The sequence below is a fragment of the Phasianus colchicus genome, chromosome 1 (genome assembly GCF_987193195.1).
Source record: "Phasianus colchicus chromosome 1, bPhaCol1.hap1.1, whole genome shotgun sequence".
NCBI lineage: Eukaryota > Metazoa > Chordata > Aves > Galliformes > Phasianidae > Phasianus > Phasianus colchicus.
The window spans coordinates 72,151,773-72,176,282 of record NC_143436.1 but is presented as its reverse complement, the minus strand read 5'-3'; the positions used below and the strand labels follow the sequence as shown (position 1 = coordinate 72,176,282).

Here is a 24,510-nt window from a genome sequence, read left to right as displayed (position 1 = left end):
TTTCAGTAATGCTACTTACATGATGAATTTTGCTGTAAAATTCTAATTTTATTCTCATTTAATGAAATTTACTATCCTTGGATAATATCTTTATTTTCATATGAGATTCACCTTTTACTTATATTCAGATGAAAAATACCAAACCTTAGATGGGTTAGTCTTATGAACAGGGGCCAGAAACATTAAGTAAGGTAATGGGGTAGAGCATTGTTTTTTGCAGAAAAAAACAGTACAGTCCACATCCAGTTTAACAAAACACCATGTCTTGCTACACTGTGTATAAAGCCACATGTTCTTCCTTTTGTTCTAAGACTGCTTTCAGGTTATAAAAACTATGAGCTTTTTTTTTTTTTTTTCCTGAAAATTAATTGCTATGAATTTAGGCCACTGTGGTCAAGTGAAAAGCAGCACTGTACAGGAGTGAGAAATGAGAATGTCAGTGAAGCTTTGAAATGCTTTATTAAAGGCAATGTCTTAAAAATATGACATACATACATAACATGTATATGTATGTTTTAGATAGTTCTCTATACCTGGTAGTAAACTATGATTATTACAAGGAGGATGTTAATTTGTCCAAACCAAACCATAAATAACAAAGGCCAGCATTTGGAAGTCGGATTTGTGTGGGTAGATTGTTTTTGCATCCCTGTGGATTCAATGGCAGGATCAAAGATTAGGAAAGTCAGAAATAAACTCAATCTGAATATTCCTGAGGTAAAAGCACATGGCATTTCCAGTACAAGGAAGGGTCTGTTTTCACTGACACCCACCCAAATGCTTGATGAGCAGAACACTTTCAAATCAGTAAAAAAATTTAAAAAAATTAAAAAATCATATTCTTCTCCCACCCTTCCCAAGGCTGCCGATTTCTACTTTATCTATTTCTTTGAGATACAAGTTAGAGCTAAGGGAACAACAAAGCTGGCATCTTGAGCCTCACTTTTTCTTACTATTCTAATTAAAATTAGTTGAGCTTAACCTCTTTCCCCCAAGCTATGTATCTAGACCTGATTTTTTTTCAGCTTTTCCAAGACACAAACTGTTTGTTTTAATTTCAGTTGTTCTGAAAGCAATCAGAGAATAACTACACCCATTATGAGTAATGACAGCAAAGAGAAGAGGCAGATCTACTGGTTCCTACTGAGGAAATTGTTGACAGCTGTCACATACCAAGTCACTTGATGTTGACAACCAGACATGAACACATACAGTTCTACTTTTTGTCAAAATTACCAAGAATGCTGTGACAAGTCAAGGTTCAAGCATCTGAAGAGATGGTCCAAGAGATCACAGTCCTATGTAATACCATAACAATAATCAGAATTTGTTACAGATGCATTTGGGAATCTAGATATAAATGGTCCCTAGAACACAGCTCCCACCCATATGGGTAAGAGGTTAAATACTATGGTCAACACTATGGACAGAAGGAGCCTAAACAATGTCCCCTGATCCCCTTAATTTCTGGGAGAAATTCAAAGCTAACCAACAATTCAACTGATTTCCATGGAAACAAGATTTCAATTCATGAATCGAAACCACACGAGGGCCAAAAAATGCCAGAGATTCCAAGAACATTTTTCCACACTGAGATTCTCCAAATAAAAGCTTGATAGTTAGCAGAATAGAGATAATAAATTCACTAGGGCCTTTTTTTCCCCGATCATCTACACCGTTCTTCAGTTTGATGTAGTGCACATCTACCTTGCATACACACAGTTGTATTCTTTGAAGGTTTCACTGGATGCCCTAAATAAAAACACGTCCATATTTTTTAATATTTTAATAATTTAAAGAGCAGAAAGTGTTCATGTGGGGAAAAGGCACAGTGGTTCAGTTTTGCATCTCACCACAAGTCACCTCTGGATCTGAATATAAAACACTGCTATTTTAGGGGAACAGTTAAATACATTTTTATTCTATTTTTCACTAGAAACTGGAAAATATTAAGAGAATTCCTAGATTCACAATTATCACTTCTCTTGAATATCTACAAATAATAAATTATTATTCCTCTGAAACACATCTCTAGTAGCTGATTTCTCTAAACAAACATGGCTTACTGTTACACTTTCATCTTAGTATTAACAGGCTCTTGCAATAAATACTTGCAGTCATATTTAACTTTCACAGAGACAAAATTGTGTAATAATTATTTTGTAATTTTCAGTGTTTCAGTGAAGGAGGTTTTTCACTTTACAATATTTCTCATAATCTATGCAATAAAGGTAGATCTGCAAATATCCAATCAGACTCAAGTATACAGGAGAGCATTCTGCACAATACCAAAATTGATTGATTTGTTGACATCTTGCTATCTGTGCAGAATTTTTTCAGGTCACGTACATTTAGAGAAATTTTACAACCTCTGAAGAGACCATGTAGAATTATGGACCTCACACAGCTCAGATTTTAAACATGTGGGAAAAAAATAAAAAGTTTTGAAACTTCGCTTTGCAGCTCTTAAAACAAACTGATTCATTTCCAAATTGAAAAGTAACAAATAGCTTCTATAAGCATGAAGACAGATGAATGAATTCAAATGATTTATCTGAAATTAAAGGGAGTTTGATGGAAATTTTATCAAAACACAGCTAGTGGTTTGTTCATTTGTTTTTTCTTCCAAGTATCTTCATTATTCAGTTCAGATCTTTAAGATGGCTGAGTACCTCTCCATTAACTTTTCAGTTTTATGCACAATTTTCTCTTTGAATAAACCAAACGTACTGCAACTATATAATGAAATCTAGCAGAATACTTCACAAACGTGTATTTGTTCTGCTACTGTTTATTTATTCTTTCTACATATGCCTAGGTTAAAAAAAACACCCTCTGAACCTTCAGCTGATGTAGTTATATTTAATCCTTGTTAACAGTAAAGGTCTTTAGGTACGCCTTTCTCGGACTTGTTTTTCTATCCTACTGGAACTGAGAGCTAGAGGAGTTGTAACTTCCAGTGATCCTTTTGTAGACTGAGGTAGTTTAACTGTGTCTGCTCACCCAAGAAGACAATTCCAATTCTCATCGTTCAAGAGAGAGAACAAACGAAAGCTACGTTACCCTTCCATATCAGCCAGAAGCACACAAACTCAGAAAGGTAACTTGACTGCAAACATCAGCTGCTGTACCAAAAATTTACAGGCACAACGTAAAATAATTCAGGAAATTTGAGACCCAAATCTGCTCAAAGTTTTAAGGAAAAGAAAGCACATGCATTTAGAGCTTAACTCAAATCCACTGCTTGACTCAGTAATAACCCAAAGAAAGTGTGGCACACAGTATATTAAGTTAATAAAAAGCCAAACAAATGTACAGCTACTAAATCTGAAAATTCAAACCTTAAGTTCCTCATTATAAAAGCCACAAGTGACTTTCTAAGCAGAACTACCCAAACCACTGTGCTGCATCCCTTGAGACAATCATTTTTCCTTCTCATCTTCCTTGATCCTTTTGTAATGAGGTATGAAAGTTTAGTTGTCTGAGGCCCAACTATTTTCAGGCATCTTTGAGCACTCACCAGTCAAGAGATGAGATGACCATATGCGATGAAAGGACAAGGTTAATTCACAATTTCTGGTTGCTGTTAGCGTTTCATGTACCACATAATGAGTAACAACATGAGAGGCCTCTATTCTTCTAAGATATAATTGGCTTTTCTTTAGAGAAAAGCGCACAGAAATACAACAAACAGGGGTAACATTCAGGTCATGCTCAAACAGATTAACTTCCTCAGCCTCTTTCAAGCATTATCTTCCTACTTCTCCTCCTCTGGGAGCTGCAGACAGGTCATCACAGCTTCTCCCCTGACAGCTGCTGCTCTGCCCTTCAGGCAAGCACTTGGTGATCGGCCAGGCCAGGGGCTACCATCACAAAGACACCTACAGACTCTGGCCTTTGCCGCCTGCCTACCTACTCCAGTTCGGTTTCATACACTCCAAGCTCTAAAACCATCACCTGCATCCTGTTGTGCTGAAACAGAACTAGCTTGCACCATGCCAAAGACCCACTGAAATGCCTGTTGGCTTCGCTCTGACCTCGTATCTGACCAAGGCTGGAAGCCCACGAGGTATCAACTGTCCTCATTCTGCAGTCCTGCTGCTCCCTATTGAGTTACACTCTTGAATGCATTCCTACCAACCCCATAGCTCACTGCCCTTGTTTCACTGCAGCCTCGCCACACTGCAGTGGCAGTGCTGCTGTCTCTATGCTCCCACCACTCTCTGAGATGCTGCTGATCAAGCAAATGCAGTTGTCGCAAGCAGTAGCTGAAAAAAATACCTGTCAGCCTCCCCTTCCTGCAGTGCACATATGCTATGAGATGCTGAATTTACTCAAGACTTGCTGCACATTTTCTCCTGTATCCTGCAATCTCTCTGTAGCTGTACCTATACCTGCTTTTTCAGAAGAAAGGCTGCACACAGCACTGAGCCTTGAGTAGTGATGATTTTCATGCTCCTTCCAGTACATGCTCACTATCACAGCTGCACCCCTTGCCCTTTCATCTCTGTCAGGTTTCCTGGATTCACTCAGACCACAGCCTGTGCATTGCCTAAGTGGCTATCATTATTCCACTCCCTTCCCTGGACATTTCAAGCTGCTCTTAATGTTCTTTGCTTCATTCCTCTAGGGTTAGACGTCTTTTTCTCAGCAATTCCTCCTATAAACTGGAATCACATGTCCCACAAATGATCCTGTCTCTAATTAAGAAATCTTTTATGTCTCTAAAGCTACATGTGCATGCCAGAATTGTCAGCTCCACGATGCAAGCATCTATCCTCTTCTCTGCTTTTGCTTCTGGGATTTAGAGAAAAGTATCCCTCTGCTACTTTGGCTGTATATTTTCCTCAAATATTTTTCTCAGCTGTCTCAGCTGTTTGCATATTTGCTCCTGGCAATTTTATTTCACTTTCATTTTGTCTTGCGAAAATGTAAAACAGCTGTATCTTCATTTTGCCACTTTTATTCCCATTGCCAGGATCACGTGCAACAATAATTCTTCATATACACGTGAAATCTTCATGGCCTGCAAGACTAACATTTCCAGTGGTCCAGTTCCTTGCAGGGGGTCTAATGTGCCCATCTCTAGGTGCTGATAATCAGATTTTTCTCTCCCTGTGGGTCTCTTTCAGTCTGTCTGATTCTAACCATCTTTCCACGTACAGTATGCTAAGTATGTAACACACGGAGATTTCATGTTTTTGAAACATACCTCTAACAGAACTCAAAATGTACATGTTAATATATATAGTATGTAGTTATATAAATGAGGCACAATGAGAATCAAAAATCTTTTTCTAACTGGCAAACAATGCTCCTCTTTCCAAGTTCCAGTTGGGTTGCCACAGCCAGTGACAGGAGGTTGCTCTGACAAGTGTGGCAAACACCTCCAAATCTTCTGAAGTTTCCCTCACTTCTCTCGTCCCTACGTATTATGTCTCTTTTCCCATATTTGCAGTTAGCATGTTAAAGAAAACTACAATATTTTCTAACAGAGAGTTTCCTAAAAAAAAAAAAAAAAAAAAAAAAAGTGATGGTCCCAATTAAAGGTAAACACCTTTGCTTGTCAATTTCCGGAAGCATTGCTTGCACCTAACAAATCACCTAGCAGAACAATTTTCTCTTCTGCAGCAGCACAGCTTCTCAATTCTGTAGCAGGCAACCCATCTCCCCATTAATTCATGCCTCTAAGAGCTTCTCAGCTCCATAACCAGAAAGATTATGTTTTAATCAAGTCTGTAAGCACTGAAAAATAGTCAGAAGTTCTGCTCAGGGAAGATACTGAAATCTGTCCCTCCTGCCGTGCTGAGGTGCTCCTCAAGTGCCTAACGCCTCAATTCCTCCTCCTGCAGAGCAGCTCTGCTGAGTCACCACCAAGGGTGTGTGCCTGTGGGGCACTGCCTCATCTCTCCTGGACTCCAATTTCACACCCGGAAGCGTCTATTAGCATCTCCTAACACCAAGCACTTCCAAATGGGTCACACATAATAGCCCCCACAAGGAGGGACACAGGACAACAAATGCAGCATTCTCAGGTTAGCAACAATGCTACATTTCCAAGAAGCAAAGAGACTGATGTTCTTGAGAGAATCAATGAAAACGCTGCAAAGATGCAATAACGGAAACTGTTTTGAGAGGTTACTGCATGCTTCATTTCACTATCCACTATATTCACTAGTGACTATTTCAATAGCCACTATCACCGAGCTGCAAAGCCAAAAAACGCCTCACATGCAACTGGTGTGTTCTCAGAACTGCAGTTCTGGATTCAGTCCTCCACTGCCTCTCCTGGAAGTGTAACTGACGGTCAATTTTAAAGGCTAAGATTTGGGATTGATGCAGGCCTTTCCTTTTGCAAATGCAATTTGAAAGCTCAAAATAATTGTTGCTAAAAATACGATAATAGAAGGGTTCCGGTCTTGTGCTATAATGAACTGCAGGCTCAATTGTCTGAAGGAATAAAATTACATTGATGAGATGGGATCAAAGACAAACTAAAAATCAGACATTTCCTCTTGGGGGAAAAAATTTTAGGAGGGTCACGCTTTTTCAAGTAGTCCCTACTGCAGTTAAAAGGCTGAGAGAGCTCCAAGTCAGACTTATTTCATTATCAAAACAACAAAAGAATTGAGTACACAAGAATCCCAGTGTCAGAAAACACTCAAAGAAAAGCAAATGCAGCAGTTCTGACTACCAAGTAGAATGCACGACCAGTCCTTCTTTGTTCCAGAAATTAGCTACAACACAGACAACAGAATGGCATTAGTAACAGCTTAAACCATCTACCATCCCTGGGCAGCACACCTCCTGTAAAACTTCAGAGGTGCCACCACTTTTTATTCCTTGCCAACATACACATTTGTCACAACTGCTGGGATGCCAACCATTCAATGGCAGAATGCAAACAGCACGACTTTTAAATCCAGTGAATACTGAAAATTATGTCAGTGCTAGTACCTTATTCTAGAGCTTCAGAATAATACATCACACAGTTGTCACAATTAAATGTAACAAACATAGAACTGCTTAATCCTTCATGCTTTTATTTATAAATAAAATTGTTTATTCGGGGCAGTTTTCTGAATGTGAATTTTGTGGGCACAGTTTAATCATCCAATAATGTTTACCTCAAGAAAAGTGAAATTAAAAAAAAAAAAAAGCAGAAAAGACAAAAGTTCCCAATCCCAGTTGTACAAAACCAGTTTTATAGCTGTACTTTCTGATTACGTTGACCATCACAGCAGACTTATTTGCAGTTTGTGAAGCTCTTCCATGTGTTGCATTGATGAATTTTATTTCTAGCTGCTAAGCCATATCTAAAAATGGGAAAAGACACATCGTGCCTTCTTTGTACTATTATTCTATAATCTGCATTTGAAGTCAGAGCAGTAGAGAACATGAATCTATGAACTTAGAGCCACCTGTGCACCTATCACCATGGTAGTTCCACATTTACATTAGAAATAACATGCCCCTAAATTTACTTTTCATTGACGTTGTGCATTCTAGAGTCTTGACATAACAGAAGCAATTCTCACCCACTAAAAGTGAATTCATTAAAAATACATACATGAAGCATATCCTGAATACGGCATGTCTAGATCTCAGTTAGAGCCCTGAAGTTGGTTTCTTAAAAGCAGACCCACACTGTCCTTCTTCCCAGGCCACCTGAGGAGAGCTTACCTTTGACCTTATTAAAGGTCAAAACTAAAGAAAAACAATGAAGACTCTTTTGGGTGGTTCTTATGAGCCAGACTGTCTGAAGCATGCATCAATGCTAGGCACCAATTGGCAAATGGGAGCAAAGCTATAGTTCCTATTCAATCATCTAGAACAGTTTTATGAGACAGGTGGGAAAAAGAACCTCACTTCTTACACAGAAATCACATCTAGTGTTTTAAATATAGCAACTATACACATTTTATTTTTATCTGTCTCAGGTTCCTCTTTAGGTAGCTATGTAGCTTCTAGTGATGAGAATTCATATTATATACTATGGTAATCATTGTTTAATAATTCACTTTCATTAAGTACTAATAGAAACAAATTATTGGAAGTACTAAGTTACTGAAAATACATGGTATTGATAATCTGTAAAATTTTAAGATTTATGGAAAATAAAAGCAAGAATATGACACCTACCAAAATACTTCGAAGTATTTTAATTGAACTTTTACTTTGCAGCCTTTTTACTTTTATCCAAGTTACCTAGTGAATTTAATTACTTTCTTACTTTACTCCTTGCAAGCTCCTTTTGTCTCTCAAATCTTCAAATTTATTGTTATTATTATTAAAGATAGCTATTGCTCATGCTCTTCTTGTTACAGGTCTTTCTTTTGCATAACATATCAATAACATACCAAAAGAAAAATAGCTACATGCTGAGGACAGTTGCTGGATTTATTTCAGGCAGCCTTTACCCTCTGCTGGTTTGAGCATCTAAGTACCTCTTGCTCCCTGGGCCAGAAACTGAGAAATAAGTCAACTTAATAAAAAGTCAACCTAATTTGAATCTGCATTTGCATCTCTTCTCAGAATGTCTCATTCCTCACTTTGCAACAGGTAAGACAAGACCAGTCTGACTGACACCACTTACTATTTTTACCTGGAGCAATGCAGCACAAGCAGTGCTGCTGTCAGTGAACTTCATCTATCAAGGAAACCTGAAGCCCAGAGAACAATTTCTCCTCCCTCAGAGTATCCGAAGTGTACTTGAAGGAAGTTTACTTACTGAAAGACTTCTGAGCTGCATACCAAAAAAATTGAAAACCAAAACAATGAGAAAATAACAGGAGTGCTGAATATCAGACTGTCAACAGAAGGTACAGCAGTTTCCAGAATGAATCTAGATTACCACCAAGGTGGCTGTGATACAAAATAACCACTGAAAGAGAGAAAGAACTACTCTACTGCCTAACAGGTCAGCATTTGTTGTCACAATCTCATAGGCGGTTTGTCTGCATATTTATTTTAATTACTTGTGGCAATATCGTTGGGCATTACTTTGTCTCAGTATTAGCAGCATTTCTTTCACAGAGAATGAACATTAACTTGCAAAGACTTTCACCTTAACACGACATCATGTCATTAGAGCCCTTGGATTAGATCACTGTTATAAATGCACCATGCTGGAGACTGCAATTTAGTTTCTGATCTTGCAGTTCATTCTGAGGCTTAGTTCTCAGGAGATAAATGTATTGCTAGACTTACATGCATTTCAGATAGCATAAATACCTATTTTCTTAGTAACAACAATGAACCTCTTAACTGGTCTAGTTTTCCTCTATATTTCTTTTATAATCAGATTATTAAGATGAATTACTTACATTTTAAATTCAGTGTGAAATATAGGGGGACACGAATCTCAGTTGTTTTAACATCACTGCCACATCATTCAAGACAGAAATCAAAGATGGAAACTATCAAACTGGTAACATTCCAACAATGGAAGTTACTACTCCATCCAATTATTTTCAAGCCTTGAAATCTGGCCCCTCAGTGCCTTTCCAGTAGAGATCCACACTCCAAAGATATCCCTAGTTTTTGCAGAAATGCATGATCTTCAAAGCCAACACATACACAGTGCTTTAAACTAAGCAGTGTTGGGAATCAAATCATAGACTCAAATGGCACTTAGAGAAACTACATTAGCTGGTAACCCTCCTTCTCACACAGCAAGGTCCCTCCAGGACTGGTATCTCTGTGGATCTCATCTGTGTCAGGACTGACACAAAAAAATGCACAACTCATTAAGTTACAAGGTCTGTCACATATATATGGCTTTGTCTTCAGACACAGTAAATCCTAAACAGTATATATTTATATACACATGCACATGCACCCATATGATCAGCCACATATATTTCTCATGCTATACAAACTACATCAGGATTCCTGTTCACTTCCAGTTTCATTCTGTTCTTGATATAATCCATAGTTGGACCATACAGCCTACAGGTCAGGGCAATGGAATCATAAAAGCAGTTTATACTAGACATTTCTAGAAATCAGACACTGATGTAATTGTTAGTAAGTATTTGCACCATTTCCTTAGTATCTCTGTTGATCTGGGGTGTGCCCAGCACGTGGTAAAGGTAAATTATCTACATTGTTTGGAATGATAACAACAACAACAAAAAAAGCATGCATGTTTTGCCTTCATTGCAGACATTCAAACGATAGGGGAAAACCAGAGCTTTATTTTTTAAAAAAGGAATCCAGGCACTATTGACTATCCCACAAATACTTATTATCAACTGCAATGTTTTCTACCACAAATATTCCCTTTGATGTCAGCAAGAAAGAAGAGATGCAAGGGCTGCAAGAATGTTTATGCCCACTGCTGTCTTAATTATAAACTTGTCTGACTACAAACAAATGAAAAATAAGTTGTTTGTATGCCCTGGCCAAATTCCTAAGGTTATAAAGTGAGCATTCCATTATTTATTATAGGAAGCATTTTACACCACTGTGAATGTAAATGCAATAATAAGAACTGTACACATTTAGAGAACCAGGTCTTTGGTGTAAATATTGCTTTGCTGTTAGCACAGGCTGCCCAGAGAAGATGTGGATGCCCCATTTCTGGAGGCACTCAAGGCCAGGCTGAATGGGACACTGGACAGCCTGATCTAATGGCTGCCAACCCTGCCCACAGCAGGAAATATGGAACTAGATGATCTTTAAGGTCCCCTCCAACCTAAGTCATTCTGTGAATTTTAGTTATATATATGACTTAATTATATGAAATATATTATATGAAATACGAATAATTATATGAAATATATATATGAAAGAGAAGCAGGAGAAAAAAATAATATAAGAAAGTACTGCTCCCCTTTGGAAAGTACTCTGTATGTGAAATACTACAGTCACAGAGAAAGTATTCTGGTGACATCTCTATATCATACAGCAATAGAGAAATAAACTGGAAGAACAAAAAATTCAGCTATTTCTTCAGAATGAAGCAAGCCAAAATTTACTGTATTAGTTAGTGACTCATGCTGTCCTAACTTACACTGAACATTATATACTTCCTAGTCTGGAAATACACAATCAGAAATAGAAAAAACAATGTTTATTTTCATTTTTGAATAGCAAACAATATTTATTGCTGTACGTAGACCCGGTAATTAATGTGGGCTTACTGTTGTTCCAGTTTTCATGACATGAAGATATAAGGCATAGAAAATTTCTTACATGGAATTGTTCTGAAAAACATTTCAGCATAGAGGTCAATTCACAAACGCTATCTTCTTCCCTTACCTAGAACTATACCTTCACATTTCCTTTAAACTTCTACTTTGCAACTAAGTTGTCTTGTTATTTTTTCATCTTACCACAAGTTGCAGAAAAATTTTCTGGGAGTCTTGAAGACGACGTTGTAGGAAACTTCTAATCTTGCATTTTGAAGGATGCTTCAGATAAGGAAGCACTATTTCACTTCAAAACTCAAATTCTGCTGCTGTGTATTTCACACATCTGGGCTACATCCATGCTGAAACACTGAAAAAAAAAATTTTGCCATGAAGAATCATAGAAACATACATCAACTAAAGCAGAAACCATATATAAGAGCTGTCTTTTTCCTGTCTTTTGTGTTAGCCATATTAAAGATACCTGAACACTGCATTTAGATCTCAGATATACACAGAATTAAGTACATAGGCTGCTCCAAAAGTAATACCTCCTTTTTATTTCCATGGAAACATCAACAGAGATGAAGAGCATAATAACAGTATTTGACACAGCAAATTCTCAGCTACAAAACAGTACTTTTCAACATAGCCACCATGATTAGCTAAGCATTTTTGCCAGTGACACACAAGAGCTTGCATGCCATGGTTGTAAAAATCTACACCAGTGGAAATGACCCACTGTGCTCACATCCATAAACATCCAAGCAAGCATCAACGAATGTCAGTGGGTGCCATATTTTCTCCATGGAGGAATTCAATGACACACCTTTGCTTCATGCACACTTCCATGTCAGACATCATTTTGTCAGACTGCCCCTCTGCTGCCATCCGTCACACAGCAACAAAATACAATGAAACGTTTGTGGAAAGGTTCATCCTCTACTGCCATAACACTAACATCCACCTTTGACGTTGTGAACCAGCAGGATAAAAGAGGAGGCATTACTTTCAGAGCAGCGCTCGTACACAAGTAAAAGTTGAAGAATAAAAGATTTACAGAAACATCCACTATTAAAAACTGGGTCCTGTATCAGAGAGTAGGCAGGAAAGCACAAGACATTCTTTAGTGAACGCATTTTAACTGTGCAAGGGCGGCAATTCTCAATCAGCTGCTTGTACAAAGATTTTATTCTTTCTGTGCGCCTTTTATTGCAACGCTGCTAGATATTTCTCAATCCATTAGCTTCGTGATTGTGCTGCACAGAATGACAGCTTTTGTCAGGAAACTGCCCTGCATCACTGTGGAAAAAGCAACAGATCGAGGAGCCTGCACATATATTACAAACTGCTCTCTATACAGTGAAGCAAACTATAAAAGAAGTTATCTGCATTGTAAAGCAGGATGGCTGTATTGTTTTGAACTGTACACCCCGTGCATTTCAGCAATGTGAAAAGGACAGACACCTGCTTTTTGACTTACAAGTCACGTAGTCTGTAAAATAACATAACAAATATACATAAGTATGTGTATACATATATATATACACACACACACGAGTGCATATACGCACACACAGGTGTAACATAACCATTTCTGAAACATGCTGTGGATTATTTCTTACAGGAGTTGTTTTCCAGCATAGACGGTGCCAATGCCTCACTCTAATTGTGCAGCCTGTAAATTCAGATTGCAGATTTCCTAAGGACACAGCACAGCGTTCAGGAAGCCAGAGATGGAATCAACATTGCAAGCTTGAATCTAGCTCCAGGTAAGACTAATTGATGGCTGAAGTCTGGCTGTGCTTTTTAACAAGAGAAAGACCTCCACAAAGCTGCCATCTAGGTGAAAACCCATCCTGCATCTTGTGAGAGCGAGGCTGAACTCAGCATACTGGAGGAGAATCATTCTCATCTGCAGCATCTCGTTGATTCAAACCTTGCAGAGACAAGAACACATGCTGCCCCGCTCACACACGCGTTTCTTGACAACTGCAAGATTTGAAAATCCTAAGAATTCAATCTTCAGAAGTTATTACAGCTTGAGATTTACTTTAAAGAATGCTTGTCCTAGACAGGTAGATGTGTAAATAGAAACCTATGTATATTTTATAAATAGAATGTATTTTTACGTTTAAATTATATGCAATATGTAAAATATTAAATTTAACTGTATCTATGCAGACTATGAAAACATACAACTTTCCGTAGAAACTAGATGCTCCTTTATTTGCCAAGCAATTTATATCATAGCAGGGTGATTCATCTCAATGCCTACTTCCAAGTGTATATTTCAGAGTATTAATGTATATGCTCCTCTGCTCAACACCTTAACAGCTGTGCCAAGCAGTATCATTTTAGAATTTGACAAACATGCTTCCTTATATAAAAGAAAAACCCAACACCATCATAGGAGTATTTACTTTACAGAAGTTTTAACTATGCAAAAAAGCAATAGACCTCGATCTTGTTAATGTGACTTAATTTGATTATGACATCACAAATTTCAGGACATTTGGTATTGTTCTTAAAGAGCTACTTCCTGCAGTTGTGCAGTTACAAGACAACTAATGATTTCTAAGACTAAATATATTTATATACATATATACACACACCCCCTCACTCTTATGGCTAAATGCTTAAAGCATGCATCTCAGCCACTCAAAAACCACACAAAAAACTAAAAGAAACTTCACAGCATTTTAACATCTTACATCATTTAAACTATGTCCTGATTTTTGAATCTAAGTTAAGATTTCCCTAAATTATTTCCTGAAATCAGTAATGCCACACGATCAATACAGGAACCTACTATGAAGGCCAAGACCAGGCCAGGCAACAGAGCCAGCTCCTGTCAGTGCTTCCAGTTGAAGGCCAGCAGAACTATCTATAGACTTTAGGCAAGCTTAGTGAGAGTAGCATCATGCATGCTCCTGCAGCGCCAACCTTACACTGGACCTACATATGACAGCCCCAATAATCACAGCCAGGCCTCCCATCACTCCTCAGCTTGCTGAGCCCTGCAGCAACAAACAGATGAAGGAGGAAGACCACCACGATAACTGAGAGGCTGAAGCATCAGCCCTGTGAGAAGAGGCTGAGGAGACTGAACTTGGTGACAGCAGCTTCTCCAGCACTGAGAGAGATTACCAAGAAATCAGAACCAGGCTGCTCACAGTGGTGTGTGATGGGAAGACAAGGGACAATAGTAAGCTGAAATATGACAGGTTCAGGCTGGAAACAAGGAAGAACTTTTGTACTGTGAAATTTTGTCAAGCAATGGAATCTGGAGAGACTTTGCCAGCTTCCATGCTTGGAGGCCTTAAAAGCCTAACTGGAAGAAACCCTCACCTACCTAGACAGACCTCTCAGGAGACCCTTTCTGGGGCAGGAGGACCAAGTAAGAGGCCTCCTGATCTATGCAGCTCAAAGGATCCTATGATCACATTTTGTGTTGGCAATTGCCACTGCCTTCCTGCATCTTTTCTGGAGTTAATCTCTACTGAAAAGACTTCAGCTGCTCTACCCACTCCTTAGAGCCCCAGCTCTGACACCCAAGAGTGTCTCATCTGACACCAGTACTTTTTTCCTCTGAGAGAGAACTATTCTTTCAAGCACTTGAATCCCAAAGTACATTTGATTCATTTTTCAAGTATTTTTCAAGTATTTTCGATTCATTGTTGCTATCAAGTAAGTAAACCTACTACACTAACATGCAAAACTGAGAAGGAACAACATACCAGTAAAATATTTTTCCTCATCACAACCCAATTCAGTTCAAGACATTTTCCCTTCTCTCTTCAAGAAATATAACCTCATACGGCCCCAACTATCCTTTTTTTGTGGGGAATCAAATCAGCTGCTGAAGTACTGGTATTAATATATTTCCATTGTAGGTTTTTTTTTTTCTTGTATACATTACACATTATCAGCTTCCAAAGTATTCCGTTGTGCGTGCAGGCAGCTTTCACACACAACAGAAAATCAGAATACATGAACAGCAAGACCACTGAAACCTATCTCCACAAAAGCACCTATTTTTATAACTGCTGTAACACAGAGACTAAAAATGCAATATATGAAGGAGCTGGTAACCAAGACTGTTGAGGTACCTAGAATGTCTACTGCCTGATATTTGAAAATGTTGCTGATTATCTTTTACATAAAGTCCTGGGTGCATTTCAGTACAGAGTTTACTACTGAACTCTAAGCATATTGCAGAGTGAAACTCATTAAAAAAAAATCCAAACACTCCTAGTAAGAAATACAGTCATAGCCGGCCACCCCAAGGTGCCTGTAAACCCAGTTAGAACATACCTATTGTACTTTTATTAGAAGACCACCTTCTTAATACAAGTGGTTTTCATCGATTCCTGGAGTGCTTTAGCTTTGTTTCTTTTTCTCTGTCTAGCAATGTCTTAGCTTCATTCTCTTAATGTATATAATATTCCCTGAGGAAAAAAAACAGGTTTCTACTTCTGGCACCAAGATACTACTGAGCTCTGCAAGCTATTAAGAAGTCCCAAACGATGGCAAAAAAGTCTCCTGAGGCTTACTTAGAACAAGTATAAAAGACACAAGTCTAAGCGTGCCAGAGTGTGTGCCTCTTACACATATGGAAGCCTGCCTCAGAAGACAAAAAAAGCTTCATTATGTATGAGGTCCAAAACATTAGTGGTGAGCTCCAAAAGCTAGATTCAGAAGAGCTGGAGACAGGCAGTGCTCCCAGCTGCATTCTCCATCAGCAAGAGCCCAGTGCCTGTCTGGGAGCAGGTGAAAGTGGAATGAGATGATCTGTCATTGTAAAGGATGGAAAAAATATCAGGGGGAATGGGGTACATGGAGCAATACAACAGGAACAGAGAAAACATGACTAAGGCACAAACATCAGCCCATAAAAAGTTTTCCAGAAGAGTTCTCTCCCTTCCAGTATGGCAGAAGAAGCATACTGAAGGTAAGAAGGGATAATATTACACTGGCTGTAACGTGGACCACAGAACCCTCAATAACAGAAGTCAGAATCACAATAGCAGTAGACCGGTAGGAATGAAGAATCTGAGGTGGCTTTCTTATTTACTCTTTCTTTTAAAGAACTAAATAGATCCTTCCAGGTTAATCTTACAAGTTTTCTTAATGCTCTTGGCAGCTTTTTTTAACTACAGTCACAACATGTACTCATATTAACTATTTGCTTCTATGCATGCCATACAGCTCAATAACGTTTCACTTCCAAAAAGGAAAAATATAACCTTTTTATCTTTATGACAACTGAAACTTTGAGTTACACTTAACCCTCCCACCAAGGAGAAACTGCTTCTAACTTCTAGGAGTACACTGTGCATTTATCTTCTTGCTATTCAGTAAACAGGGAAGAGAGAGTTACATTAAATATAAAGGAATACTGACTAGGCAAATATGAATAAGTCTAAGTAACTGCACCCAATTCTGACAGAAAGCAAAAGCTGTTTACTTCCCTATGTATGTCAAAATCATCACAAGTATTTGTCCTGCTATGTAAAAATACACTGACTTTTTAAACACTGCAAATTAAGCCGCTGTTTCAGCGATATCCCTTGCTAAAACATCACTCACCTCTCCAGGGCTAGGGTTCCACCTGGAATTTGAGGCTCTGCATGGAGTGATCCTTTAAATCCCTACACATCTCAGAAAGGGCACTGATATTCACACTATGGCAGATCTTGCTGTCACACATTTATGTCACTTTCCCAGTGGTTGCTCCTCCTAGCTGCTGGAGATTACGACTCTCTGCTTGCTGACTGAGCCTGGAGACCTAAGCATATTCCCACAGCTTAGCATAAAGCCATGAATTTTACACGATTTGAGCAGAACCTGGGGTTTTGCAATGAGGCAGCTAAGGTGTGGGCACATGCTCCCAGCTGCAAATTCTGCTGAGGAAGCACTAATCTCCAGCAAAGGGTGGAGCAGAGACTTTGGGACAGAAACAACTTAAACCACTTCAAGGTCTGCCACGGCTTGTCTGTCAGCACCACAGCTTTGCTCCTGTAAAGAAGCCTATCGACATCAAAGGGACCGTGCATGCTGGTGCAATTACTGACATCCACGTATGCAGAGAAGGCCAACTAAAATATGCAATTTTTTAAATGCATGCTAATGACATCATTTTCACTTAACTGAAATACTACGCATACTTGCTAGGAAAAATATTGCAAAGTTATTGCTCATTTATTTAAAATAAGGTCAATTTTGTCAACATTCACAGAAAATTTCCAAACAGTACTCTTGCTAATCTATGCTAATCTGTATAAACCTTGCTATAAAAGTGCCTTTACGTATCTAGGAATATGCTTATGCCTAAACAGGGAATTTTAAATTGTTTCCCAGACTGTTCCCGTATCCAATGCAACCTGTTTATTTTGACCTCAGTTCTTAGAAACTGTTGATGCCACGGTAGAAATATGCTGTGTGTTCCAACAGGCAACAAACAGTCCTAATGACAGAATACTCCATCTGTGCTGCCAGAGCGTGCAGCCTCACTCTATAGCTCGTATATGCTTCAAGCAGGAAGGCTCAAAGCAAAGAGAGAGCAGGGATGCAAACGGCACTGCAGCTCACACTGCAACGTGGATTCTGACTTAACCAAAACAGTCAGAATAGGCCTCTGCACAGAGTCTACTATCTAGTGAATTATCTACTTTACATCAGTATACTCCAAAAGCTCCAGCAGCACTTTTGTGCTACCCTTCCTGTTCTGCTTTTATTAAGTACATGCTTCTTAGGGGTTTTTGTTTTGTTTTTTAATGTTTCAGAACTACAAAGTCAAGAAAGCTGATTTAAAACTGTCTGGTGTTATCAAAAGGTAAGTGTTAAAGTGTGCAGAACATATGGCTGTATTTATGGCAGGCTAGCACACCAAATTCAAGGAAATTTTCCAACAGCCTCATACTTTACAAAAGGTATATTACAGAAAAATGCATGTGGGGATCCTTTAATTATTCTTACAACTTCATTTAGAAGAAGATTCTCTTATATGATGCAGCTGTGGAGCAACATCTACTGGTACTGGTAGCATGAAAGGGCAATCCTTTTCTTTTACAAAGGTCTGGTACCAATTACCATGGATTTAGAGGCACTATATAAAAGACAGTGCTGATTTGTTTCTAAATTTGTATCTTGATTAAACTGTCAGACTACAGCAAAAAAAAGCAGAGTGTACCTGATGTTAAAATGCTACTACAGTATATTATTCAAGAAGCATAGCACAATTTCGAGACACTTACAAATGGATCTACACTACAATTTATGGTTAAATTTTAAATTACTGTCACACCAAATCAAATGGAAGAGAAACAGCATTTTATATTTAAACTGTAAATTCAGCATGTTCCAAATGGTTTTTAAAAAAATCAGCAATTTAAGCTAATAACAACCACGTTATTATTTTCAAAATGATTTTAAATATATTTTGGTACCCAAAAAAAAAAAAAGGAAGAACCAATTTCTCAGGAACACAGATGTAAGCCTCCATGAGTTGGAATAGCATTTCTCAGCATTTATCTCAGTAAATAAAGAATTTGGTCTCACCCTGTTAAAGCTAAGTTATTTCCCCCACAGTGGCTTCAAAGATACTGAATATATTTTAACTATCTAGAATTTCAGCATGTAGGATTAGTGCTGTAAACATGCATAGTGATCGTGGTCTAATGAAAGAAAATGTCAACATAAACACGATGAAGCAAAAGCAAGATCAGCCATGCACAACTTCCAAAAAGTAGTTTAGGAATTAAACTACCGTTATTAAAATGACTGTGATTAAAGTTTTAATACTACACTCAACCACTCAATACCATGCATATATTACCCAAGAAATAATGATTCGTTTTCAGTTGTGATTGGAAGCCCTCAGTTTTCCAAAAGCCCCTGTTTTCCCCCCATTGCTCTTTTATGTCCTAACACAAATTTTTGACTTAACTGTACATAGCAGCTGCATAAGAAAATAGTTGTTCTACAGCAATTATTCAGCAGAATAATTCCAGAGAGGGAATATACGATAAAGTACTACATCATGAAGATCAGGCATATTTTTGGATCCTCAAAGTAGAGTAATTGATCCTCCCCCCCTCCCCACATTCAAATGTGGAACTTTGCTGCAATGGGTTCTTTCCCACACAAATCAAGCCTTAGCTCTTTTGAATTGAAACAATATGGGATGATTATTGTGGGAATTTTTTTACTGTTACTGTAATTTAAAACTTTCTGTACCCAATTTTGCATTTTCTATAAATCAAAAACCCATTTCACTTAGGGCTACAATTAAACAGAGGAAATCAAAGACTAACTTCTAAGCAAGTCTTGCTATTAATCATAGGATGAACTAGTAGTACAACTACTTTTACTGCAGTTTCTTTCTGCCTGAGAACTACATTTTAATCTAAAGCTTGAACTCTTTAGAAGAGACTGTGCCACAGATGAGAAAAATTAAATAAAGGTATAGTTAATGGTACAGCACTGCATGCTATTTAAGATGTAAGACAAAAAACAAAGCACACTGACTTCTGTAGTAAATCTCCCTCCTCCCCCCCCCAAAGAAATAACCCAACCCCGAATCGCTAGTGACAATACAATCAATCAAGGTTATTCATGGAAGGCTCTCTCACCTTCTGACACAACAGAAGCCTGGTAAAAACTACAGCTCGAGCAATGTTTGTCCTAATGCAGTGCTACTGGAGAGGCAGCTACCTAGGGTCTGATGCTGCAATTTACAGGGGTTATTGGGCTTCTCTCTTCACCACAAGACACAGCCACATCTTTTACTTTATGTCTCTGAACAATTCTTCTTGTTCACCTTTTAAAAGAATAATTTACAAGAGTAATTAATTTCAACATCAATATTTAAATTTAAAATACGATATGCAAACACAAAATACTGTTGAAAAATGAAACTACGTGGGATACATGAACTTAAGACTTCTGTTTCTTCAAACACGAAGTCAAAATGATACTTCATTATTTTCTAAAAAGAAAAAATCCAACCTAATTGGTAGACAAAATGAAATACCAACTCCTAAATCGCTGAAATACACATTTTATCAAGGCTTCCTGAATTTTTTTCCTCTTTCTCTTTCAAAAAAGTTTCCAGCGTCTTCATGGTTTTTGCATCTTCAGTGCCCAGATATTTGGGGGGATGATTTTAATGCTGTAACATACACCACAAAGAAATTTGTCTAAGCCACCGCATTATCTGCAGCTGTACACTGACAGTAAGAACAAGAAATAATAGTAACTGAATCAAAAAATATACACTCAAAATAAAAATTGACTTCCAGTCAAACACATTTTTGTACTGTGCAAGGCCTCTGCTAAAGACGAACCTAGTCCTGATTGTGAGGTGAAACTAAAATATCTCCTGTAGAAATTCCTGTGTTTTTACATGTGGAAAGGCTTCTTACAACAAACACGAAACAAAACCTAACAAAACAACAAAATCTTTCCTGATGTTGACTCGCTATTTGAATGTTGTACTTCAGTAAAACGCCAATAGGAAAACTGTCACCTCCTAGAGTAGGTATCAAAGTAAGCAATTGACTTAGCATAGAGCACTGACGGAAACACTGTTTTATTGTTCACTTTCTTCCCAGCTAAGATTTCTAATGTATTTGCAGATCCCTTTATCCCTGACAATGAGCTCTAAAAGCAATCAACATCCCTGTTTCTCAAAAAGTGCATTCAAAACATGTCAGATGGTCTGTGATATGGTGAGTTCTCCGGTCTTTGCTTCAGCACGGTGAAACTTGCTCACCATTTTGAACATGCTGTACACCTAACTGAAGGGAAGGAAAACTTCTAATTCTGACTTCTTTCTGAGCGCCAGGCAAAGGCAGGCACAGGCTGCAGAGAAGATGCACAAGCCAGAACAGTTACAGCAGCCGTAATACTTTTGCCTTCCAGTACTTTTGGAAAGACTGGATCTATAAACTGATGTAAAGAGTAAAGAAAGAAAGAGTAATAAAACACCCAAAAACAAACAGCCTAGAAATTTCATGCAAACAGTATGAATGAAGTGGAGCACTTACTGAGGATTACTACAAAACACTTCAATCTGGCTGTAGGCCTCCTGTATTTTCACTTCTGGTTCAAAGCGTTACTTTTCACACAATTCTCACTAGCTGCAGATAAGTAAAGAGGATAAGCAGTGGTAGGATACAGAGAGGACAAAGAAGCCATATAGTCTGGAAAACATGGTGATAATTCGTTTATGAACTCTACTAGACTACCAGTGGATGCAGAAGTCAGTCCTATGCAAGAGCACTGCAGAAATTGATTGTCACATGCGCACAAATAGAAATGTAGGAGGAAAAAAAACATTTTTACAGTCCTAATGAAACTAGAGTTGGTCTTCTGCAGTGATGGAAGCAGCAGCACTCAGGCTGGTTTGAAGCTGTCCACGTGGTGGAACAAGTGTGGCTCCCCTCTTGTGGTCTCATTGCTAGCTTCCTGCCTGCACTCCCAGGGCATGTTCTGTGCAGCTGCACCTTGACGACAGTGAAATCTGCAGGCATGGCAGCTGAGAAAGCCTATTCACACTTGAGCTGACTATACCCTGCTACATAATGCCAATACTGCAAAACTAGGTATGCTTGAATAAAACCTAAATCCAACTACATTCAGGCAACAGGATAAAGACAGCAGTATTCTTAGTGAAAAACAGCAAACAAAAAATCTAAACTATTTGAGTGCCATTATTTTTTCAAAAGTTCCCTCTCAGTTTGCTATTCTGCAGGGAGCACACAAAGCATTATGACCTATAAGTTTTTGTTTCCATGGTCCTCGTTCGATATTCTGTAAAGTTACAGCTTTCCTGCTTTTTTTTTTCTCCTTAAAGTCAATGACCTAATTAATTTTCCCATACTATTTTAAGACATACTAGACTTTAATTACTCGTACAGCAGAATCCTAAACTGTAAGGCAGGCAATTTCACCGCACCTTGCTGTGAGCCACCCTGATCAGACAGGGACTTGGATGTGGGCTATTTCTACACAGATGCTGCCTCTGTTGCAACCTCTCCCATTAATTCTGAACAGATAAAACAGAGTGACTAACGTGAAAGGTGGAGGCAAATGAAAGAAACACCACAGCAAGTAAGCAACGGCAGCACGTAACCTTCCACTCTCATACTGAACTGTGGGAGGCAGCGGAGCCTCCTCCTACAGCTCCAAGCGAAAGCCTCCACTCAAAGGAAGTGGAGGACTGGAACAGCAGCTGCAGCACAGACCAAGACACAAGATGCAGCCTTGTGCGAAGCAGTATTTAACCCCTCAGATTCCATAAGCACTGCCTTGCGAAACAGTATACAACTCTTTCTTCCTCTGCCTGTTTATTCAGATCTCAGCTGTTTCTCTCAAAAGAAATCTCATGCCCAACATCCAAGTTACCTGCAGCCTTCAAGCAGAAGGTGCTCTGCCAGAGGAGGAGGAAACTTGAGGTGGCTCCCAGTGCTGCACCCAAGGCTGAATGTGAAAGTATCTCTCAGCTTCTTACCATTCTTTCACACAAGGGTAATACAACTCACATATAACTTATGGAGGCCTAATTACTGGACAATAACATATATAAGATACATATTTTACAAATCAAATAATATTATATTAAAAGCGTAGGAGAGAAACTAAATGAACTTTTTGGTTTGCAGTTTCTATTGATCATAAAGAGTTAATCCCACTGAAATTAGTGATACAGAATTACTTTCTGCCTCCTTTCTTCCAGAAGCTACTCCAGAAGTAGTTCATGGTACATAAAGGACAGAGAAAATCTGGGTGCTAACTGAAGCATTCTGAGTGGGACTTCATCTCCATGCTGGCCTTGAACCAGTTATCTGCAGAGAGGCGAAATTCACCACACAAAAATGGCTTTCCTTCTTAAAATCGCCATTAGAAAAGTAATACCAACCAGGCAGTGATAAGAAGAGTAGCCATTGACTGCCTGGGAAAGCTTCATTATAAACAGTTCTCAAAAACACTCATACAGAGCTTTAACAAAGCTTGCAAGTGCACTGACGAAGTCATTTTTCACCTTCTTCTCTTAACGCTAACAGAATTGCAAGACTTTGTCTATTCATTATTCCTGTACCTTTAATTAATGTGTATTCTGGGTTAGATGGTGTTTCAGGAGGAACACGCGGATGACTTATGAAGCTAGGAAATTCAAGGACTTGATGCTCACTGCCTCAGACTCCTCTCCCTGTGAATTTTGGAGCAGCACCACACGTGTGAGTGCCCTTTAACATATTCGGCTCAGCAGGGAACAGAAGTTAAAAGGCTTACAGCAATTATTTTGACAATAATGGAATCATGCTTCTGTGTACAACCCAGAACTTCACTTAGGTGTAAGGCAGCCATACCCAATCAACTATAAAAGATGTATACATTTTGGGAAGATAATTATGTTCCTATTAAGTTCCTTCTAATTTGTTAAAACCAATTGCTAGAGGTGGACTCTTTGTGATGTTAAAGCTGTTTTTCTTTTTAAATCCCTGGTGAGATAAAGTAGATCGACTTCTGTGCTTACTTGACTTCTGTATTGGCCTGCTTTTCATACAACCACCTTTCAAGTCTGCTTTTCTCTCCAACATCAGCCCTTTAACTGGACTCAAAAAAAAAGACAAGACTCTGGACCACCTTGTACCCTACTGGCTGTATCTGCAGCCAAATGCTATTCTTCTTCTGCTTGCCTTCAGCCGCACCACGTTTTGACTCCTGGAAGTATTTTGGAGAAAAATACAAACTCACAAAAGATATCATTTTTATCCTGTCAAGTGTGACCCCCCGAGAGCATTCTGTATCATATAGAAGGAACTGCCACTCTAAACAAGTAGTAATATAACGTCTTAAATATGTACACCTGGATATCATAAATTCAACTTCAGCTTTAGCTGCACCAAGTAGGATTGTGTCCATACAAAAGCGAGTCTCACAGGTGAAACAGACATATACTGTAGAGCAGGTTGTATTTTAAATGAAATAATTTTACAGAGAGATTCAGAAGGCACCAAGGAGACAGTAGAAATAATTGTTTTAGTATCATTTAAAATGTAAATGTTATGTAATATGTAATTTAAATGTAAATCTGCACCTTAAACCTTCAATCCATCAATGTAAATCTCCAGTTAAGAAACAAAATTTCCATGTGATCATGTTAATTCCTCCTTCTATAATAATTAGAGAATGAGAAATGTATAACCTTCCATTAAAAAACTGGTAACTATCTTCATAACAGACTGAGTTGGAAAATTATTTAAAAACTGGTTACTAATAAAAGTAGATTTAAAAATGTAAATGGTTTATTCTTACACCCAAGCAACAGAGAAACCATGCATTTCATTCTGCATTAAAAACAAAA

The 24,510-nt window shown here is 38.3% G+C and overlaps 1 long non-coding RNA gene across 16 annotated transcripts in view; it reads right to left on the bottom strand.

Moving 5' to 3' along the window:
• Positions 1–24,510, bottom strand: part of LOC116231459 (uncharacterized) — a 142,379-nt gene that overhangs the window by 83,558 nt on the left and 34,311 nt on the right. For 14 of the 16 annotated variants that reach the window (XR_016469665.1, XR_016469673.1, XR_016469670.1 and 11 more), the window contains one exon: positions 11,340–11,505. This is a non-coding gene — a long non-coding RNA (uncharacterized LOC116231459). Of the gene's footprint in view, positions 1–11,339; positions 11,506–19,771; positions 19,960–24,510 lie in introns of all 16 variants that reach the window. The other 2 variants (XR_016469682.1, XR_016469683.1) reach the window with 1 other exon arrangement.